This window comes from Onychomys torridus, chromosome 5 (genome assembly GCF_903995425.1).
Source record: "Onychomys torridus chromosome 5, mOncTor1.1, whole genome shotgun sequence".
NCBI classification, from domain to species: domain Eukaryota; kingdom Metazoa; phylum Chordata; class Mammalia; order Rodentia; family Cricetidae; genus Onychomys; species Onychomys torridus.
Window position 1 is genome coordinate 54408090 of NC_050447.1, and position 20791 is coordinate 54428880.

General features: G+C 41.6%; 1 protein-coding gene and 1 pseudogene across 6 annotated transcripts in view; one reads left to right on the forward strand and one right to left on the reverse strand.

Annotated features, from left to right (window-relative positions):
• Hecw1 (HECT, C2 and WW domain containing E3 ubiquitin protein ligase 1) overlaps positions 1–20791 on the forward strand; it is a 272667-nt gene that overhangs the window by 60184 nt on the left and 191692 nt on the right. The window lies entirely within an intron of this gene.
• On the reverse strand, positions 1998–19161 carry LOC118583823 (annotated as a pseudogene).

Here is a 20791-nt window from a genome sequence, read left to right on the forward strand (position 1 = left end):
GCTAGATACAGAGGCAGAGGGCAACATGAGTGCAAAAGAGCCACTGTGGTGATTAGGCAAGATGTTCACAACAGCTGGAATCAGAGCTGGGCTTCAGGAGCACCAGAGTCAAAGCAGAGCCTTTCAAAGCAGGGGTTAATTAAATTGAAGAGATGAATGCAGGACTAGGTCTTGTCAGATGAACAGATGGGCAAGTGGATGGCAATTCCAGTAGGCTGAACTAGCCATGTACCAGTCTGAGGCTAGTTGGGAAAGCTCTTTGCTTATTGGTCTCTTAACACACTAGGTTCTTAGATGACAAATCAGTTAGGGCTATTGCCACCATATTGTTAAGGGTCCTCTTCTTCAAAGGTGTCTATGTGAAAGTGTAGTACCCTTTGCTGATGATCTATGGTCATTAAGTTTTGGAGCCTGCTTTTTCTGATATGGTTTTAATATGCCCATATATTCATAAGGTTCCAATCTACTTTGATAAATTTTACTTTTAGCATTTTACTTTTAGGAGTGAGTTATTTATCAGTGCCTTGTGAAGAGTGTTGGACAGGTGTCTCTGTGCATGGCAAATTAGAGACTCCTTTTTCTGCATTTGTACTCAAAATGGAGCCAAATGCTGCTGTCACATGGAGTTACCCTGGTCAAGACATGATCTGAAGACATTGGTTTACAAAATATGAAGTAGAGCAGGGAACAAACTGTTCTTAATACAGAGCCATTGTACTGTCCAGAGAGACCATTTCATTTGCTTCTTCTGAGCCTCATGGGACTGACTACTCCATGTCAAGTATTGGTATTGATTTTCAGCAGGTTGTGTTCCTTTCTTCTCCATGTGGTGTGAATTGTGACCCTTTCTTGGTATCTTGGGTCTGGGACACAGCCTCTGAGGCAATTCCCAGGATTCTTGGTCTTCTTAGAGCTCCTGTTTCAGTGACTGATGACAGGCAGCACTGGCCTCTTTTCTCTAAATGGATAAGTTAACTGTCCAATGCCTCTGACTTCCAGTGGGAATCTGGGGTCTGAATTCATCTCCCTTCAAGAAAGCCCGAACCCTGGATGTATAGCTATGTTCAGCTCTGACAGGCTTGGATTTGCCTTTGGCTTCACTTTTAGCTAAGTTACTTCAGCTTTTAGCTAGTCTACATACCTGGAACCTCTGCCAGTATTGAAGTTGATGCTCTGTACAGAGTAGTATCCCTTATTTAATACATCTTTGCATCTAGTGTGGCTGTGTTAGCAGGGGGAAGCAGGAAAATATTCCATGTCAGCTTAGTTTGCCTATTTGTATGAGGCTCTAGATAGTTCCGGAAGTTAGCACAGGAGTGACCACCCATCCTGCCTGAAATACACTGTGACAGACTCTGAGATGGAGTCCAGCTTACAGGCTGACAATGCCCTGTCACTGCTGTTAGCTTAGAAGCAGAGTGATCTTCACAGCCAGGTCTCCTTAGTCAGGGACGCCATGATGTTTGTTCTCCAGGCTGCAGTCAGAGGCACCATTCTGCTTCCTGGGTGGCACACTCTGATTTGAGTTCTTTCTGGCATCTGAACCATTTCTTTCTCAGGACTGTCTGACGATTCTTATCATCTCCTTAGGAAACCACTGGAATATCTGCGAGTGTATCCTCCCTCCTCCTACCCTCTCTCACTCCCCTAACAGATTAGAGTGAACACGAAGCCTGCTCTCTGTTCTGGTTTTCCAAGTTGAGTAGACTTTATTAATGATTCACACTTGGTTGCTTTTTTCATTATCAGCTCTTCAGAGAATTAAACAAGTATGATAAGCTATCTTCTGTTTGTTGTGAGAATCTAAATGTAAAATAAATAAAAAATATATTTGTGGTTAAATGAATACTCAACAAAGCATTTTTTTCTGAGGCCTGGCTCTAGCCACGATCTGCCTTTTTATTCCCCCCAAAGAATCGTTTTTTAAATCACACAATGGATCTATGAATTTGTGAACCAAGTCCACTGTGAACCAGTGAACCTGAGTTTCAAATACATCAGACATACTTTTTTATCTCATCATACAATATCAAATAGAAAAGCACCACCCATGCTTTCAATCCATTGAATCAGGTGCTTTTTGAAGAAAGCTTTAGTTTTTGTAATCTTCCTCCCACAGTCACATGTCCCAGTATACATAATATCAGCCCCTTTCTGGCCACACTGTATCACCACCATAGGAGAAACAGTATAAAAGTGATAGGACACCAGCCAGCCCATCAAGCTCTAGGCAATCATCCAGCACACAGTAGTGTGTACATTCTTGGGGTCATAGACTCCAAAGTAGGCAGCTGTGTAAATGATGATCACCAGAATAGGGACCCTAAAACCCTGATAGGAACCCTTCCGGCCATCAGACTCGAAGATCTTTGTGACACAGTCGCCCAGCCCATTGAATTCACTCTGAGAAAATCCCCTGCCCACATTGGTAGCCAATCTGGTCCTAGCAAAGTCCAGCAGCCAGGCAGGCAGTACAGGGGGAGGTGACCCGAGCTGCCCCACCAGAAGCCAGGTTATGCCAATCCAGGCACTACCACCTCCAGGAAGATCTGTTTGTATTTGTCTTTGAAGGTGAAGTTGAGAGCTTGGGTGGGGAAGTGCCCAATGTCATTGGCCAAGTGATCCCTCCAGAAGGAGAGAAAGGAAGCCCGCTGCTTGGAGATTCTCACACTACAATCAAGGATGCTTTTGTACTGTTTCTCTGCACTGATCTCTTTGCGGGTATGTTGGACCTGCAACAGCAGTTTGACTCTCAGGGGCAACAGATGAGTCAATACCACCTGCCAAGAAGTCCTTAAGGAAGCTCAAAGCCTGATTCCCCCATACTGACAGCCTGTGGCAGCAGTACCCTTGCCCTGCCCTACATCTGGGCAGGCACCACCACACTGTGTCTGTGAGACACAAAGGGGCCTTGCTGTCTGTTCTTATTTGGTTTTGTTTGTTTTTTGAAGCATATACCACAATGTTGTCAGGGCTAATCTTGAACTTGCTGTGATCCTCCTGCCTCTGCTTCCTAGTGCTGGGTTTATAGGTTTGTGCTACCACACAAATCAGACTGCCCTTAATGTTCTTTTTTTTTCTTATTTACTTACTTACTTATTTACTTACTTACTTATTTATTTGTTTGTTTGTTTGTTTATTATTTATGTGTGACTGCCTGCATGTATGTGTGCATGCCTGGTCTGTGCTGAGGCCAGAATAGGGCTCCAGGTCTTCTGCAACTGAAGTTACAGGACTTTATGAGGCCCCTAATGCAGGTGCTGGAATTTGAACTTCTGTCTTCTGCAAGAGGAGCAAGTGGTCTTAACTGGTGAGCCGCCTCTCTGGCCCCTCATGTGCATTTTCTAGCCTCTGAATAAAAGTATTGGGATTGGATAACAATTTTTTAAACTAAGATGCAACTGGGTAGGACATAAAGAAGACATAGAATGGAGAAGCCAGATATCTTTCCACTGTCAGCTGAGAAAAGGAGATCAATAAGTTGTTTGAGTGAGAATGGAGGGCCATATTCGAATGCTGTCAGGAAGGAGAAGGAATAAAGCAGGAGGTTGGGAGTTATCACAGAGTGAAGAGATAAAGAAGAGAGGGAAGTTGTAGAGAGGGCAAGGCACCGTGTTGTATAGGTTATCCGACACACACCGCTCTGCTATGACACACACCGCTCTGCTATGTCTCTATTTAAAGCAATGGACTGACTCTGTCGGGAGAATCAGAATTCATAAAAGCATGACTCTCGAAAACTTTCGATTTGGCTCAAAAGGATGGACAGAGTTGAACATGATTTGAAGTTACCCTCTTCTTGGTCTTTGACTTTGTGACACCGGCAGCTTCCTCATCTACCTAGAATCAGACCCTGTGGGCCTGTGTGAGGCAACTTCCTCCATGGAGGATCCTTGCAGCCTGCCATGCTGACTGCACCAGACATTGGGAGTCAATGAATCTTTCATCTAGAGAAGTTGGTATGTCTCCGGTCACCAACCAAACAGATGTTATAGAATGGATAAGTGAAAAGGCAGGTTAAGATGGGATAAGACTAGGCTAATTTCTAGAAAATGAGACCCTGGTGTGAGTCTGGAAGAATATTAGACAGTTCAGGTTATTGGGAGATAAGTTTTGTGCATGCTAAGGGAAAGCTAGTGGAGGAGTTTGGAAAGGTTAAGTAGAAGGTGTGTGTGTGTGTGTGTGTGTGTGTGTGTGTGTGTGTGTGTGTGTTCAGCAATTGGCTGAAAATTCCAGCCTTTCCAGTTTCCTACTTAAGCAGCTCCCATTATTTAATTAGAATGCCACAGGCTTCTTTCACTGACTGAACTAATCCTATAGATGTTTATTTGTTTTTCTGTACCTGGAAACAGGTAAGTGCTGAAGTGCTGGTGATACAGTACTAATTAATACTGATACATGAGTGTCAAAGAACACACAATCTCACAGAGCAGTGATCTTCCTACCAGGGTGACATGACCTCCTTGGAAGAAAGAAGGCTTTTTTATTAGTTACTTTTTGGTTGCTGTGATAAAACACCATGACCAAGGTAACTCATAGAAGGAAGAGTTTTATTTGGGCTTACTGTTCCGGAAGGATATGAGTCTACCTTGATGAGGAGGTGTGGCAGAAAGTGGCTGCTGGAACAGGAAGCTGGGAACTAACAGTCTCAAGAACACACAAATCAGAGGGAAAGAGAGCTAACTGGAAGTGGCAAGAGGCTTTTAACTCTCAAAACCCACCTCCAGTAACACACTTCCTCCATTAAGGACTCATCTCCTAAACATCCCCAAACAACACCATCAACCTAAGACCAGGTGTTAAATAACTGAACCTATAAGGGACATCCTCATTCAAACTACTACAGCTTTCTAAAGGATACCCAAACATGGAGGTATTAGTTGAAACTCTCAACTTCTGTTTATTCCTTTCTAAAATTGATCTGATAAAATAAATTTATACTCAGTTTTCCTAAAAGGGACAAAGTCCTACCTCAAATTTGAATTCAGTGTATTATCCACAGGGTGTAATACTTCACAGGTATCCAACAAAGAGAAAATCCTCTTCAAAAATAACTGTTCCAGTTATCACAGATGTTTGCAGTGACCCCTCTGTCTGTGCTTTGCACATTTATGGAAAGATGAGGTATGGTGTCTGAAAGGGGATGCTGCAATATATATATCTGGATGCTTTAAAATAGATCATTTTCATTTTACTCTTACTTAGGTTATATATTATTAATTATTATAAATTTCCATCCTTTACCTGCTATTTATAGTCATGTTTGTGGTCTTTCATACATTCAATAACAAATTTATTTATATTTAAACTGAGACCAGAGTTTTTCTAACACTAAAAATCTGATTGAACTAATTGCTTTGATAAGATAAGTCTTCTGTTCTTGGTCTGTATTTTCTGTAATCAGAATGATGAACTCCGTAGCTCCACGATTATGTTAAAATATGCCTGAAGCTAGTTAACATCCAATCAGGTCACTAAAATATTATACAGAAAATGTGAATGAAGGTAGAAATAGATCAGCATTTCCCCCTTTTCACGAGTTTATCAATGCACAGGTTTAAGTACAGATCCCCTCTCAAAGCATGAGGAGTCTTTTCTGTCCTGGGAAGTGAATAACTCCACAACTAGGTACAAGACTTGTCCCAAGACAGGTATCTATTTGATACAAGACCTAATTAATTGATGATTTATATTTTTAATTATTTTATAATGAATGACTTTTATCAAAGGTGACATATTTGTTTTCTTTGGATTAATTGTCTTTCAGTGTTAATAATATTAGCATGGAGGCAGAGAGGAGGAAGAGGGTTAACCAAGACTATTTATCAAAAGTCATAAGGAAATATGATACCTAGTAAGCTAATAAAAAATTAAAATAAAAAGCTTGAACAGAGGTTTTCTGTGTGATGGATAAAGCTGCTCTGGAGCTGGACAGCAGTGGCACATGCCTTTAATCCCAGCACTTGGGAGGCAGAGGCAGGTGGATCTCTGTGAGTTCAAGGCCAACGTGGGCTACAGAGTCAGTTCCAGGAAAGGCACAAAGCTACACAGAGAAACCCTGTCTCAGAAAAAAAAAAAAAAAAAAAAAAAAAAAAAAAGCTGCTCTGGAGCCACAGGTTCTCCAATGAAAATCCCTTTGGGAAATGTAGTTCTTGCTGCCTGAGGAGTGGAGGAGAAGCGAGGACCCTAGTGGGGGCTGAGAAGGTGAGGAGGAACAGGCTAGTAGAAGTGGTCCTGCAGACCTGTGCTTCCAGCTGGCAGGTGTATCTGTTAAAGACCAGAGACTGATATTTTGTCCAGTTTAGAACATGTGAAGCAGCCATGCTTTACTGCTGGGAGGAAAGGAAAGACCAGTTTGTACATGTGATAGCAAAAGACCTGACAATTTCCAGCAGTACAGAGATGGTACAACATACACAAAGAATCCAGATTGATATTTTTCAAATGAAACATTAACTAGAATCATCTTTGTTTTGGAGAAATGACCAATGACCCTCATAGGGAACAGTTCAAGTTCACCTTTCCCAGATTCTATTATAGCACAGAGTAAATCCAGTTATCAGCCTATAGACCAGTTCTGGGCCATGCATCAATGCATGAAGAAATACCTGGACCTCTAACTCCAACATTATGAGGTACAGTCAGTGGGATGGGTGGAGGAAGCAGTTCCCCAGAGGCCTCTGCAACCAAAGAGTGGGGCCAAACTGGTGAAGGTCAAAGGCCTGGCTGCCATTGTGTACTTCAGAGTGACAGGACCATTTCACAATGCTTTTCAATCATCCTCTATGAAATCATCTCTCCCTCTGTTGTTCTGTGCACTGTAATGTACAAACTAGTTTATTTTGATGACCAGGGGTTGGTCTTGGAGGCTTGCCATATATACCTTTTTTTTTAAAAAAGTGTGTATAAATGGACGTGTCCTGCCCTGACTGCCCAGTCCCAAATACCTGGCAGCTGCTTCCCAAATAATTGACTCAGAAGCTTAATACTACTTACAAATGTTTAGCTAATAGCTTAGGCTTGTTACTAGCTAACTCTTACATTTAAATGAACCCATATTCCTTATTTAATCTCTGCCATGTGGTGGTACCTTTATTAGCATAGCACTTTCATCTCCTTTTCCCTCTGCATGTGGCTAGTGACTCCTGACTTTATCCTTCTCCTTCCCATCATTCTTAGTTTGGTCACCCTGTCTATACTTCCTGCATGGCTACTTGCCAATCGGTGTTGTATTAAACCAATTTGAGTGACAAATCTTTACAGTGTACAAGAGGATTATTACACAGCAAGTGTGTGTGTGTGTGTGTGACAGAGAGGGGGGAGAGGAGGAGGGAGGGAGGGAGAGAGAGTGGAGAAGGGAAGGGGAGGAGAGAAAGAGAGAGAGAGGAGAGAGAGAGAGAGAGAGAGAGAGAGAGAGAGAGAGAGAGAGAGAGAAGAATCACAGAAATCTATCAGTGAGTGTTAAAAAACAAAAACAAATGAAGAAAATCCCAGATCTAGGGCCTAGGATATCTTCCTACAAGATGTGCCTCTAGGGAGGTCCCTTAGACTCCTGAAACAACACTAGCAGTTGCTGGGTCTTGGCTGTCTGCCAGAACTAACCAGTGAGACCCTTTTGCTGAGGATGTCACAGGCCTTAATCACAGGACATAGGGAAGTAATGGAGCTGAGCTGGAAGCTCATTCTGCAGATTGCCCTCACAGTGCTGCAAATTGCTGCTCTACAGGCTGTTGGGGTGGAGGCCGAGGCTCTGCTCAACAGAGTAGCTCATAAGTGTAGCTGTAGACCATGTGTACAACAATACCAAACTGCGAGGCAAGATGCACCACTAATGCAATAGTGGAAAATCTGTTAAGAAAATTAGCATAATCTGAGTAAGATTCTTTTTATTAGATATAGTGCCACATTGATGATAATTTCCTAACTTTTAAAAAATATTAATTTGTTTGCATCTAGAGGTTTGTACATGCAACAGTGTGTGTGTGTGTGTGTGTGTGTGTGTGTGTGTGTGTGTGTGTGTGTGTAGGTCAAAAGACACATTTGGGGAGTTGGTTCTTTTCTTCTATCCTAATGTGGGCTACAGAGATTGAACTCAGAACCTCAGGCTTGGTGGCAAGTGCCTGTACTTGCCCAGGCACTGCACCTGCACCAATTTCCTGATTTTTAAAAATAATTGTACTATACTGTATAAGAAAATGTATTGTATTTAGGCTGTACAAACCAAAATATTAAGGAATAGGAGAACATTCTGTTCAACAGATTAATCTTAAATGATTCAGGAAAAATACACACGTGTGTGTCAGTTTTATAATCCTTTCTCTCACACAGAGAAACATACAAACAAAACACAACTAGCAAAAAGTTTACATTTAGAAAAATCTGTTATAAAATTAGGAAGTTCATTCTAATATCTTTATAACTTTCAGTAAATCCAAGTGTATGTGGAATTAAAACATCTTTTCTGTAAGTCTGAATGGATGCAGAATTTTTTAATTACATGTATTTATTTTCTCTTGCTTTCTTCCTATGCTGCCAATACCGTGTGTGTGTGTGTGTGTGTGTGTGTGTGTGTGTGTGTGTGTGTGTGTGTGTGTACATGTACCACAAAGCTCATATGCAGACAAGGAGACAAGCTTTGGGAGTCCATTTCTCTTTCCACCATGTGGTTTCTAGGGATTAAGATCAGTCTGTCAGGCAGGACAGCAGTGCCTTTCCTTTTGTTCACTGAGCCATCTCATAGCTCCCAGAAGTGTTTTGTTGTTGTTGTTGTTGTTGTTGTTGTTATTTTTTAATAAAGCAGAAAAGAACTGGTTGGCTTTAGTCTCCTGATATTTTTTTTCATGTTTTTATCACTTACAGTGGCCAAAAACATTACAGAGAGCATGTGTTTGTAATTTTCACTTAAAGTAAGAAACCACAAAATGCTGAGTATCCCAGAGGCAGGTAGTGGTAGAATGAGGTGTGAACTACCTTTCTGCACTAATCTGCCTGGCGTACAACTGAGAGTCAGTTAGCCTCCCTCATCATTTGAATATGACTTCTGTTTTCCATCATGCGTAAGCATTCCTATGGTCCTTCTCTTTTCTGCCATGTGCAAGTACTTTATCCCGTGGCCCTTCTCTTACAAGCATCCCTGTGGTCCTTGCATATGACATGGGTTCTCTGGGTAGAATACACCAGGTATGTTATCTCACTTGGTTCAGTGTGCCATTATTAAAGTCATACTGTTTTGCTACCCCAAATCCCTCAAACTATTAAATTCTAGTGAAGCCTACTCCAGTAGGTCTGTAAATATGAGATCCTTTAAGGTATCTGGCTTAACATGAGCAATAGCTTCTCCCTCATCTCATTTTGTCATGTAAAACAGTGGAGTGGGACAAGATAGTTATCTCCCTCAGTTTATCATCCTTGCACTCCCTCTTCAGATGCTATAATGTGAAAAAGCCCTTACTCTAGAATACAAATACTTTCCAGTGTAAATCTGTTAGACTCTAGCATCATGCTTGTGTTTACAACTAATCGTGATCTCACTGCTTACCAGACAAGAGTCTGAAATGATCCACAAATATAGACTCAAGGAGAAGATGCAGTCTTGAGAAGATGCTAGATACTTACACCTCTTCTGGTTTCTATGCTTTGAGATAACAACCTATGAGGACACAGGAATTTTGCTGTGAGCTCCTGCCAGCAGCAATGGAAGTACAGAGTCCAGGTTCCCCTGTGTCAGCAGGTAATGAGTCCTTGTGGGGAAAAGGAGATGGAGGAGGCAAACAAAATGCATGCTAATGTGACACCTCCTGAAATTGAAGCTGAGACCTGACAGTGACCAGGCAAAACTATTTATAAAGAAAGAGCTGGAATTTTCAGTGAGAGAGATCAGTAAATACAAAAGGAAAAAGGAGAGGGTTCCATTAATGGACATGGTTTGAACGGGTCACTTGGAGGAGAGGAAAAGGAGGCCTCTCAGTGCTATTTTTAAGTCTATAATTGTTCCCAAATTGCCCCTCACTCATGAAGTTTCTCCTTCAAAGTTAGTCAGTCTAGGGACCCACTGAGTATATGTTGGCATAATAACAATCAGAACATGACTCCTTGCTCTGCTCTATGAAGGTGGATACAGAACTTTAGATTGACATGCCAGTGATACTTTGAAACCAACATCCATGCTGTTTCCTTGGTTCCCACACTAAAGAACTATTTTTCACTCACATTACATTTTGGTTATAGGTTGGCTGCAACTGTTTTGAACTTTGTGGGCTAGCCTCCAAATGTGCTGGTGCACATGCAAGAAAAATGGTGGAAATCCATGATATCACTTAACTTCTTGCTTGAAGGTGGATATTGTATTTAATTTCCCAAAGCTTATTACATATTCATGGCTGAGTCCACAGTCCATAGGTGGGGACATATTTTCTCTCCACAAGCATCATGAGCAAGAATGTGACAATGGGCTAGACACTAAGGATTACTCCATTAGAATGTTGGATGGGGTGCCATAGTGCCCTCTAGCCAACTAGCCTTTTTAAAATTTGTTTTTAAAACTTTTTTTTGAGAACTTTATACATACATGAGTTCTATATTTGCATCATTTCTATTGCTCTCTTTCCCCCTTTCAACTCCCTTTATGGCCCACCCCTCTCAAATTCATGACTATTTCTCCTCCAATTATGACCTTTAAATGTATATACATATATATATTCTACTGAGCCCTTTTAGTCTTTTAGTGTTGTATATATGTGCACATGCATGTGTTTAGAGATAGCCACTTGCTATACATTACTCTTATTATTCTAATAGAGCACATGAGGTTCCAGGATCAGTGTATGGACATTGCAATAACAATCTTATCATCATTTCCCCATACCCGTAGGGTGAGGTGAAAAAAACCAGATATTTCCTTTTTTTTTTTTTTTCCACTTTTGTACCACTGAGAAGAAACCCTGAGGTTATCATTCCTGCATAAAAGCAGCTGGCTTCCTCCTGTCTGGAATTCAGGATAATCCTCTATTGCAAGAGGAAAGAAAGAGAAAAACCCTGGGCTGACCATGTCCATGAGTTTTTATCCTGCCAGAAGTGTCTGTCTTCTGAGTGGGAATCAATCACCTTTAAGTAAGGTGCCTCTGCTAGAAATTGCCCATTTCATCTGGTCTTGATAGCTCTGGGCCTTCAGACAGCCTCTTATCTTTCATTTTTGCCCTTCTTTGGGTCACAGGAGCTCAATTCTCATAAACACAGCAAAGCTTGAAATGTGTACAGTGGTACAATGGACAAAACAGAAACTGCCATGATCATAATGGAAAGAGCAAATTTAGAAAAAGATGTGGTCAGAGAGTCCAGTAGCTGGCACAAGAAACACTCTGTTTGACACCTGGAGGATGTGCTCGCTTCAGCAGCACATATACTAAAATTGGAATGACACCTGGAGGAACAGGTAGGAAGATAAGTAGGAAAGGAGCAGCCAGCCCCTTGCTTGGCAAGAGCTGATAGATATAAGCATGTCTGAACAAGCCAAGGTTAGCAAGAAGCTTTTCAAATTGCGTGCAAGGCAGCCCTAGCAGTGAGCACTCTCTCCTGTCCGTATTTGCATCCAAATTATCCCTCCACACTATGCCCACTCTAATTGTACCATGGTCATGTCTAGTTTAGAGTCATGCAAGGACCCCCAGCCCCCTCCTTTGCCTTCCCTCCAGCATGTTCTTAAAGCAGCAGCCAGACTCTGGATGTTCAACGCCAACCAGATCATGTTACTTTTTATTCAGGCATCTTGAGGAACTCCATGCCTCCTGTATGATCACTGCTGTCCTTCCAAAGAACTAAGCCTGCCATGATCTGCCCTCTGGTTTTAATTCTAACTTTATTTCCCACTGTTCTCCCCTTCATTCCTTTTGATCTGGCTATGCTGGCCTGCCTCCCTGCCTTTTCTTAGAAGTTCAAGTGCTTTCCTACCTCAGGATGTCTGTTCCTGCTCCTCCCAGTGCCTGGAGTTCTCCTTTGGACATGCACCCTACCACCCTACTTCCTTTTCTTTCTTCATTCCTTTACTTGAAGTCTCTCTCTCTCTCTCTCTCTCTCTCTTTCCTTTTTTTTTTTTTTTTTTTTTTGAGACAGGGTTTCTCTGTGTAGTTTTGGTGCCTGTCCTGGATCTTGCTCTGTGGACCAGGCTGGCTTTGAACTTACAGAGATCCACCTGGCTCTGCCTCCCAAGTGCTGGGATTAAAGGTGTGTGCCAACGCCACCTCCCATCTTCTTATCTTTGGCACTTTTCCAGGAAACTCATGGAAATTTCATCTTCTATTCACAGCTTAAAATGTTGGTTTTAACTTGCTGTTTCTTATCAAAATGTCCTACTCTTAGAGTAAGGCATAATAGAAACTGTGAGTTATTGCATGCATGGCTTACAAAAGGCTGAGGATAGAGGGTGGCAAGTTCAAGGCCATCTTGAGCTACACAGAGAAGTCCTGTCTCAACAATAACAACAAAAACCCTCATTCTATAACATGTGAATTTTCACTTTTTTGGTAAATTCTTGCTAACCTAAAAATATGGCAAAGAGAAGATGTGTTTACTACACTAAACTTACAGAATAATTCATCTTAGCAGTGGCGTGCACTAGAAGGATTCACCTTCAAAAGTTGTGACATTATGATGTTTTCCCATCAGATGTCCTTTGGATGGAACATGAAGGAGCAGGTGAAAAAGCAAACAGCCCTGGGATGGTTGACAGTAAAGCAACAGCTCTGAGAGAATGGAAATGGTAACAAGAGTTCATAGCTCATGGTCATGACCGTGGCCCCAGGATCACATCTACCTAGAAGCTACTCAACCTTTTCCTCACAAAATCAGCTCAGTTTTACCATCCACCCTGATTTTGTGTGTATGATGCACAGAACTGGAGTCTGCAGAATAAACTGTTATGAAGAAGGGGCTGCATCCTCACATGGTCATGTTTGTTTCCTGACCATGGAGTTAGAATTGTCCCCTGTAAGCATAAATTAATTACCTTCAGAACCAATTGTTTCTAAAACTAGGGAGGGTCCATCAAAGAAAAAAATGGGAAGAGACTGTCAAATGGAAAAGGAGCTTGGAAATTAAAAGTCAACATTTTTATTTCCATCTGTGTATCATTTTCCAGTTATAAATGTGCTAGATCGCTAGAGAAATATCTGAATACATGAACAATTTGAATAAATGAATATTTTAAAAAGGAGTAGCCTACTAGATATGCTACTAAGCCCAATCTCTTCAAATAAAGCTGGGTCTGTTTGTCAAAGCCTCCTTTTTTCTTTAAATTTAACTAAAGTGATTAGTAATGGTGAAGGGGCTTGATAATTTGGAAGCATAGGATGACTGGTAAGAAAATATGTTACTAGGAGCTAGATAATGAAGAAACTTTCTCAGGGCGAGGGGAAGAACCCAAAGATAATTATTAAGCTATATGCTAGTACATTACACTGAAAATATAGCATTAAGCTGAGACAAGAAAGGAAATCTGTTGGGACAAACAAGATCTGTATGTCCCAAGCAAAGTTGAAGGATTTCCTGCCACACACAACTTCCATACGAAGTCAGTCCACCCCTTTCGTTACACCTGTGACATTAATACAAGAGGCCTAGTAAAAATATTCAGATGTCTTAGAATCTTGAGATACGAATAGTTTTATTATGATGGTCAGTGTAGTTCTCTCATCTCTAAGACAAAGAAAAACGTTCCCAAGTCCACCCAGAATCACACACCTAAACTTCACCTGTGGTTCCTCCCGAGACTGGAACCACCCATTTTGGATCTCCTACATGGAAGAATTTGTGGGCAGGTTATGGCTGCCCATTTATCAGCAACAGCACATCAAATGATGAATAATCAGCTAGGGTCTTTCACCACAGACACAGGAGGGGCTCATGGTAGGATTAGGCTCACTAAACTTTGTATCTCCTACTGGGAATCAGCGGAACCTAAATGTCCATTAACCATACTTAGGACAACTTAAAGTAATCAATACTGTTAATTATAGTCTTTTGTGAGGAGTGACTTGCTCTTGCCCTTAGAAAAAAGAAACTCACTCTAAAACAGAAACTCTGGCTCTCTTCAAGAATTGGGATTATGAAGACTTCTCATTATATTCTTTGTTGCCTGTATGTCTTGAATTTTTCAGACAAGAAAATGTACATTGTTTCTATGATTCTGAAAATATTTAAATGTTCAATATTTTATATTATATTGCTAGCTCTTTTTTGACAGAGAGTGTCTCACTATATAGCTTTGGTTGTCTTGAAACTTTCTGTTTACCAGGCTAGTCTTGAACTCACAGAGTTCTGCCTGCTTTTGCCTCCTGAGAGCTAAAATTAAAGCATCTATACCCTGCCCAGTTTTCTAGCTTTTATATATTTCCTATCCATGAATGATCTTGTCTTCCTCAAAAGTCCTCTATTTATCTAGATCATGTATAATATTTTGACAGCTTTCTTTGTTTTGTTTTGTTTTTTTATAAAACCATCTCTTCCAGGTGACCTAGCCATGGCAGCTGATCATTAGACCAACAAAGATGATATTAGCACCTCTCAGCACTCACAAATAAAGGCAGGCCCAGCCAGATGAACAACTGGTCTACAGGACACTAGAGAGGAAGCCAGGAGCTCTGGGAAGCAATGCAGGGTTATGGGTCAGTACCCATCATAGAGCAACCTCTTGAGTCCTGGGTGTCTTCAGAGCTGTCTTTCCCACCAGACTTTACTTCTCTCTTGTGAAATGGGCTCCAACTAGGTTTGACCAAGGCCGTAAATACTCAAGTTCAGACAAGGAACTGAATCTAGTTGTGTGTGTGTGTGTTTCTTTTTAATAAATAATTTTTTTTCTTTATTATTATGTGTTTTAAATTTTACACATCAGCCATGGGTTCCCCTGTCCTCCCCCCTCCCGCCCCCCCCCCCGCCTTTCCTCCAGCCCCTCCCCCCCATTCCCCTGTCCTCCAGGATCAAGGTACCCCTGGGGATTCATTTAAACCTGGTAGACTCAGTACAGGCAGGTCCTGTCACCTCCTTCCAGATTGAGCAAAGTGTCCATGTGTAAGCCCAAGGTTTGGACGCAGAGATCCTCAGCCAGGCCCCAGGTGGAGCTCCAGGTGTCCAAATGTCAAGAAAGAGGAGGGTCTGCTAGATCAAGAACAGAAAGGGAGAACAAGGACTAACAGACCATGATAAATGAAGACCACATGAGAACAGGAATAGGCAGAGTGCTAGAGAGTTCCCCAAAAATCCACAATGATACATGCTCTGTAGACTGTTGGCAATGGTCGAGAGAAAGCCTGATCTGACCTAGTCCGGTGATCAGAGGGCTAGACACCCTAACTGTCGTGCTGGAACTCTCATCCAATAACTGATGGAAGTGGATGCAGAGATCCTCAGCCAGGCCCCAGGTGGAGCTCCAGGTGTCCAACTGTCGAGAAAGAGGAAGGTCTGCAAGAGCGTGAATTGTTGAATCTAAGATTGCTAAAAGCACAGGGACAAATAGCCAATCGAATGGAAGCACATGAATTATGAACCAAAGGCTGTGGAGCCCCCAGCTGGATCAGGCCCTCTGGATAAGTGAGACCATTGAATAGCTAGATCTTTTTGGGAGGCACCCAGTCTGTGGGACCAGGATCTGTCTTTAGTGCATGAGCTGGCTGTTTGAAACATTGGGCTTACACATGGACACTTTGCTTAGTTGTGTTTTCTAAGAAATAATTGCCTTAACTTCAGGATATTTACAGATAAAACTTTATTCGTATATGGGACTGTCTGCCACATGACTTTAAGAAAGTGACAGACCAAAGAAGAATTCTGTCAAGTCCAGTATGATAAACAAATGGATTTATTATAATTGCTTACAGGGCCTTGAGCAAGTCATGTGCAGCTCCACTTGGTTCTACCCCAAGTTAACCTTCTAACTCCTGTGTCCAAAGCCATATGCAACTGAGGCGGGAGAAACTAAGGACCAGAATCTCAGATGAAAGTATTATTATCCCTCTTCTCTCCCAGGATGGAATATTAAAACTTCATCATCATTGACATAGATATCAACTATATTGTCCTGGTTATTTTATTGTCATAACTGTGAATAAATTCTCCCATAATTCACTACAGCTGCTCTGCTTGATGATGACCTTGGTTATGTCACACCCGGAGAAAACAGCTACATTCCACTCCACCTCCTGCTCTGGTTTTATAATTTTTCAACACCCTCTTCTATAATGTTGTCTATGTAATGTGGGGTAGAGTGTTGGCTCCTTTTTTCTTCAGGATGAGTAAACTTTTAAAAATTTTCTTACCCCAAAAGCCACACACCATTGTCATGTGATAGCTTAGGGTTTCCAAGTCTTCACATTCATTTACTGTGATCAGGCCAGGTCCTTTGTAGCAAAAATAAACAGCTATGCAGAGCTGTAGAGCCAAAGATGGGTGAAGGCAAAAAGCAGAAACACATATGTGGTTGCTTTTGCACAGGCAGCTCACCTGGTTCCCTGTGGCTTCTTGATTTCCATAGGCTGGAGCTCATTGTTGAGAGCAAATTCCATCCAGGCACTGCTCTTTGGGTGCTAGGAGATTTCTAGATATGTAGCTAGACTGTTTTTAATCCCCACTCACTTTCATTATGAAGTCTCAGCACACAGAGATTACAAAATATCAAGGAAACTTTATGCTCCTATTCCTCTTCCAGAATCAAATTTTCCAGTTAAACAAGTAATAAACTATAAAAGGCAGTTTATAATAATACAAGCCTGAAATGAAATATACCAAAATCCTTAGTGGTAAGTGCTAAGCAAGTAACATTTACTGTGAATGGCCCTTTCTCCCTTCCTGTTTTATTCTGCTGTATATGTTTCAATAATTGGATTAAGAGTTGTCTTAGGACAAATTGTTACTGTGCTTGGGGTCCATGCTAGGTGTTTCCAGTTCCTTGGCTTCTTACTAAAAGAATGAAAATAAGGGTGCACTGTTTTGTTCCCATTAAATTCAGTAGCTGCCCCATAAGTAACTGCTGTCCTAATTGGCAATTGCAACTTGGCAGCTACCAGTAGTGTCAGCTGCGCTGGCCCTGGCCAGGCAGGAATTCTGTTGCCTCTGGCACTGGCTCTATCACTGCCACTAAAGGGAACTTTATCTAGATCTTTATCCCTCCATAGAAGTCAGTATTCAAAGATTGAGGTGAAATTCTGCTCGCTCAGAGAGGCTGAATAGCAAGTAGATAACCTTCTCTCCTAGCTCACAACTCGTCCAAAATGAGCATCCTTCTGCTCAGCCCCCACTTAAGAACTCTAGCTACACATGGTTCCTCCCTACCACTTCCTGTCAGCTAGATGCTGACTCAGTCTCCTGATCCCAGGTTAATTTTATTTAATCAAACAAATGTAACACATCTTTGCATCATTAAATAAATATTATACAGCATAAATGAATGTAAAACATCTTAAATTAATATTCCACAACAGCACACAGAGATTACAAAATATCAAGGAAACTTTATTAAAAAGCAAAGTTACAGTAAAGATCAGAAGTAAATATGTGGTCAAGAGTGACAGTGGGTCACATGGATGATGGTATTCCATGTCATCAATTGTTGTTTGGGACATTCTTTTATGGTGTTCAAGAGAAGGAAGAATCCTTTTCCTAGAGGGTATATATAGTGAGTTAGGTTCTTTATTTTGATTGTCGCTTAAGTTACGTAAGATTTTTTCCTATCGTCCATGTCTCTTTCCACGATACCTCTGATTTTAATTATATGCACACCTAATTGTGCACTAGTATAAGATGGTATTTTTTTTCTTAAAAGCTCACCAAGAGACACTATTTTAATTGCATTTGCATCCAAGACTGGCTCCAGTCTTGATTAACTCCCTTGCTTTCCTACCTGATATAACTGGGAGTAATATTTGAATAGCAACTCTCCATTCTTGTTGATAGTCAAGGGAAGAGGAACTTATCCCATTGCTCAGGGTCAGGTGTACTTGCAACTCAACACAGGTAGGGGTCCTGGATTGCTAGGTGCATTATTGTCACAGGGGTGTGTGCATAGCCCAAGCCAAGGGGAGTTACAAATTGCTAAACTCTTCCCTATGCTTGCCTGGCTCACAGTGAAACAAAAGTCTTTTATAGCATTTAAAATGTAGTCTATGGGGGCTACAGAGATAGTTCAGAACCTGAGAACACTTGCTGGTCTTTCAAAGGACTTGAGTTCAGTTTCCAGAACACAAATCAGGTACCTAACAACCACCTGCAATTCCAGTTCCAGAGGATCAGATTCTTCTGGTCTCTAGGATGTCTAGACTCATGTCTAGACATACACCCACATGCAGGTGCACACACCCACACATAATTTTTTAAATAATAATAATAAAAGATTTAAAAATCTAGCCTATGAGTTCCTTGAAGACTTAAAACAGCCCTGGACAGCTACTCTTTCATCACATTCTTGTGAATATTATGAGAATACCAGGAAGCAAGTTTATTGTCTAGTGTTGATACACACAGACACAGCAGATGTCCATCTAAGGACTGAGCTTCAAGTTAGTTAAACCAAGCATTTTATACCTCTTCTGCACCCTTGATTGCTCCCACCACACAGCAACCCAAAGTGACATATATTTTGATTGGATGTATTATGCTTGATTAACAGAGTTTGCTGAATTGCCCCATAAGCAGAAATTTTTCCCTAAGCAGGAGAATTTGCCACAAGCCATTTATAATAGAAACGAGAGAGAGGAGGAATTTGGTTACAGAGGAAAAAGAGATACCACAGGGGGGCTGACTGGCCTGTTTTAGGTGTTTTCTGTTAGCTTCTCAGGGCCTCCTGCTACAACAGGCTCCATCCTAATTATTCAAGGTAATAGTTCCAAAACCACAGAATTCTGAATTCAGAACTGTTCAACAGCTCACTAGAATTCATTTTCAAACTGTCAAAATAATGATAGGGTACTATTCTGTGCTCTCTGTTAAGGGCAGAAGAACACCAACGGGCTAAAGACTGAAGATTATTGCAAAGAAAGGACCAATGGAAACAGATGCCAGGCAGAGGAAGAACCAAGTACCTTTTAGCACTATAATATTCCCTGCAGGGATGAGAGGAAGTGGGAGGAAGCAGACAGTGATGAAGCCAGTGGTAGGAGCACGGCCAGATCCACTTTTCATGTTTGTGTGATGGAAGTCTCTAGCCAGTGTTTGGAATGTGAACCTAAGGACACTAGAACAAGAGAGTAACACAATCAGTCTTCCTTTCCAGATTTTAAAAAAAGTAAATCATTACATCCGTTGTAGAGAAAATATCTAGGGCAAGCATGAGAATGCAGACCATTAGACTTGATTGGGATTAAGTAAGAAAGAGGCTATAATGGAGGCAGCAAAAGTGGTGAGAAGCAGATGAACTCCAGAAAACTAAAATGTAGAGGCAGATGATCTCAGCACTTGGGCAAAGATTATGATGTGGGAGGTATAGAGGAATTGATGTTGATTTCCATGTTCTGACAAGGAGATTTGGGTGCATGGAGGAACTATCATTATTAAGCCTAGACTTTAGAATAACAACTGGACATGAGAACAAAGACTCTGGGCTTGGCCAGGGTACCAGAGAGATGTCCAGTGTGTTGGCATGAGGTCTGAACTCTGAATGAGTGCTTTAAGCCGTCACAGATGTTTAGGAGTCGTCAGTGTTGGACAGTGCTGAAGGCTGTCCTGGTTTGTTGTGTTCATTTGTCAGCTTGACAAAAGTAGAGTCATTTGAGAAGAGGGAACCTCAATTGAGAAAATTCCCCTACCAGATTGGCCTATGGGCAAGTCTATGGGGCATTTTCATGGTTAATGACTGGTGTAGGAGGAAACAGACCCCTATAGGGGGTGCCATATGGGAGGTGCCTCCCTGGGTTGATGGTCCTTGATGGTGTAAGAAAGCAGGCTAAGCAAGCCATGGGGAGCAAACCAGTAAGCTGTGTTCCTCCATGGCCTCTGCTTCAGCTCTTCCTGCCTTGGCTTCCCTCAGTGGACCATAGCCTACAACATGCAACCCAAATAAACCCTTTCCTTCCTTGGTTGCTTTTGGACATGGTGTTTCATTAAAGCAATAGAAAGCAAACTAAGACAAAGGCTATCTGCATGAGAATGCAGCCCTAGTGCATATTTTCAAGGCCCCGACAGTCTCCACACTAGACAAGATGAGCTGGTAAGGGAAGAGGAGACTTCTAAGGGATTGAGCAGGAAGCTAGTGGCCATGATAGTGTAACTGGCTAGAGGAAGGGATGTAACGTGTTGTCCATCATTACTGAGAACCCCGTATCACCTGTTGTGATGTTCGGCACAGAGAAGGGCTTAGAGCATAGATGCTGGATTGGCTCAGACCACGGTTAGGAACGTAACAAATGCACCCAGAATGAAACTTGCTGTGACTTCTTTGCTGTGGCAGCCTCCTCCTCTTCTTTTTCTTCTTCCTCCTCCTCTTCTTATTAATATTGCTCCCTTCCCTTTTCTCCCTCCACACCCTCCCATATATCTCTCCTGCTGTCTTTGAAATTCATGGCCTCTTTTTCCCACTAATTGTTATTACATGGATATACATATATGTTTATATATTATACATTTATATTCCTAAATATAACCTGCTCAGTCTGTACTCTGTTACTTGTATCTATGTTTTTAGGACTGACCATTTTGTATTGGATAACAATTGCTGTGCTATTTCTCCCATTTTCTGTATTTCTTAGTCACCTGTAGTTCTTTATGTAGGGTGGAGGCCTTCTAGGATTTCCCCCCACCCACTTTGGTATATCTG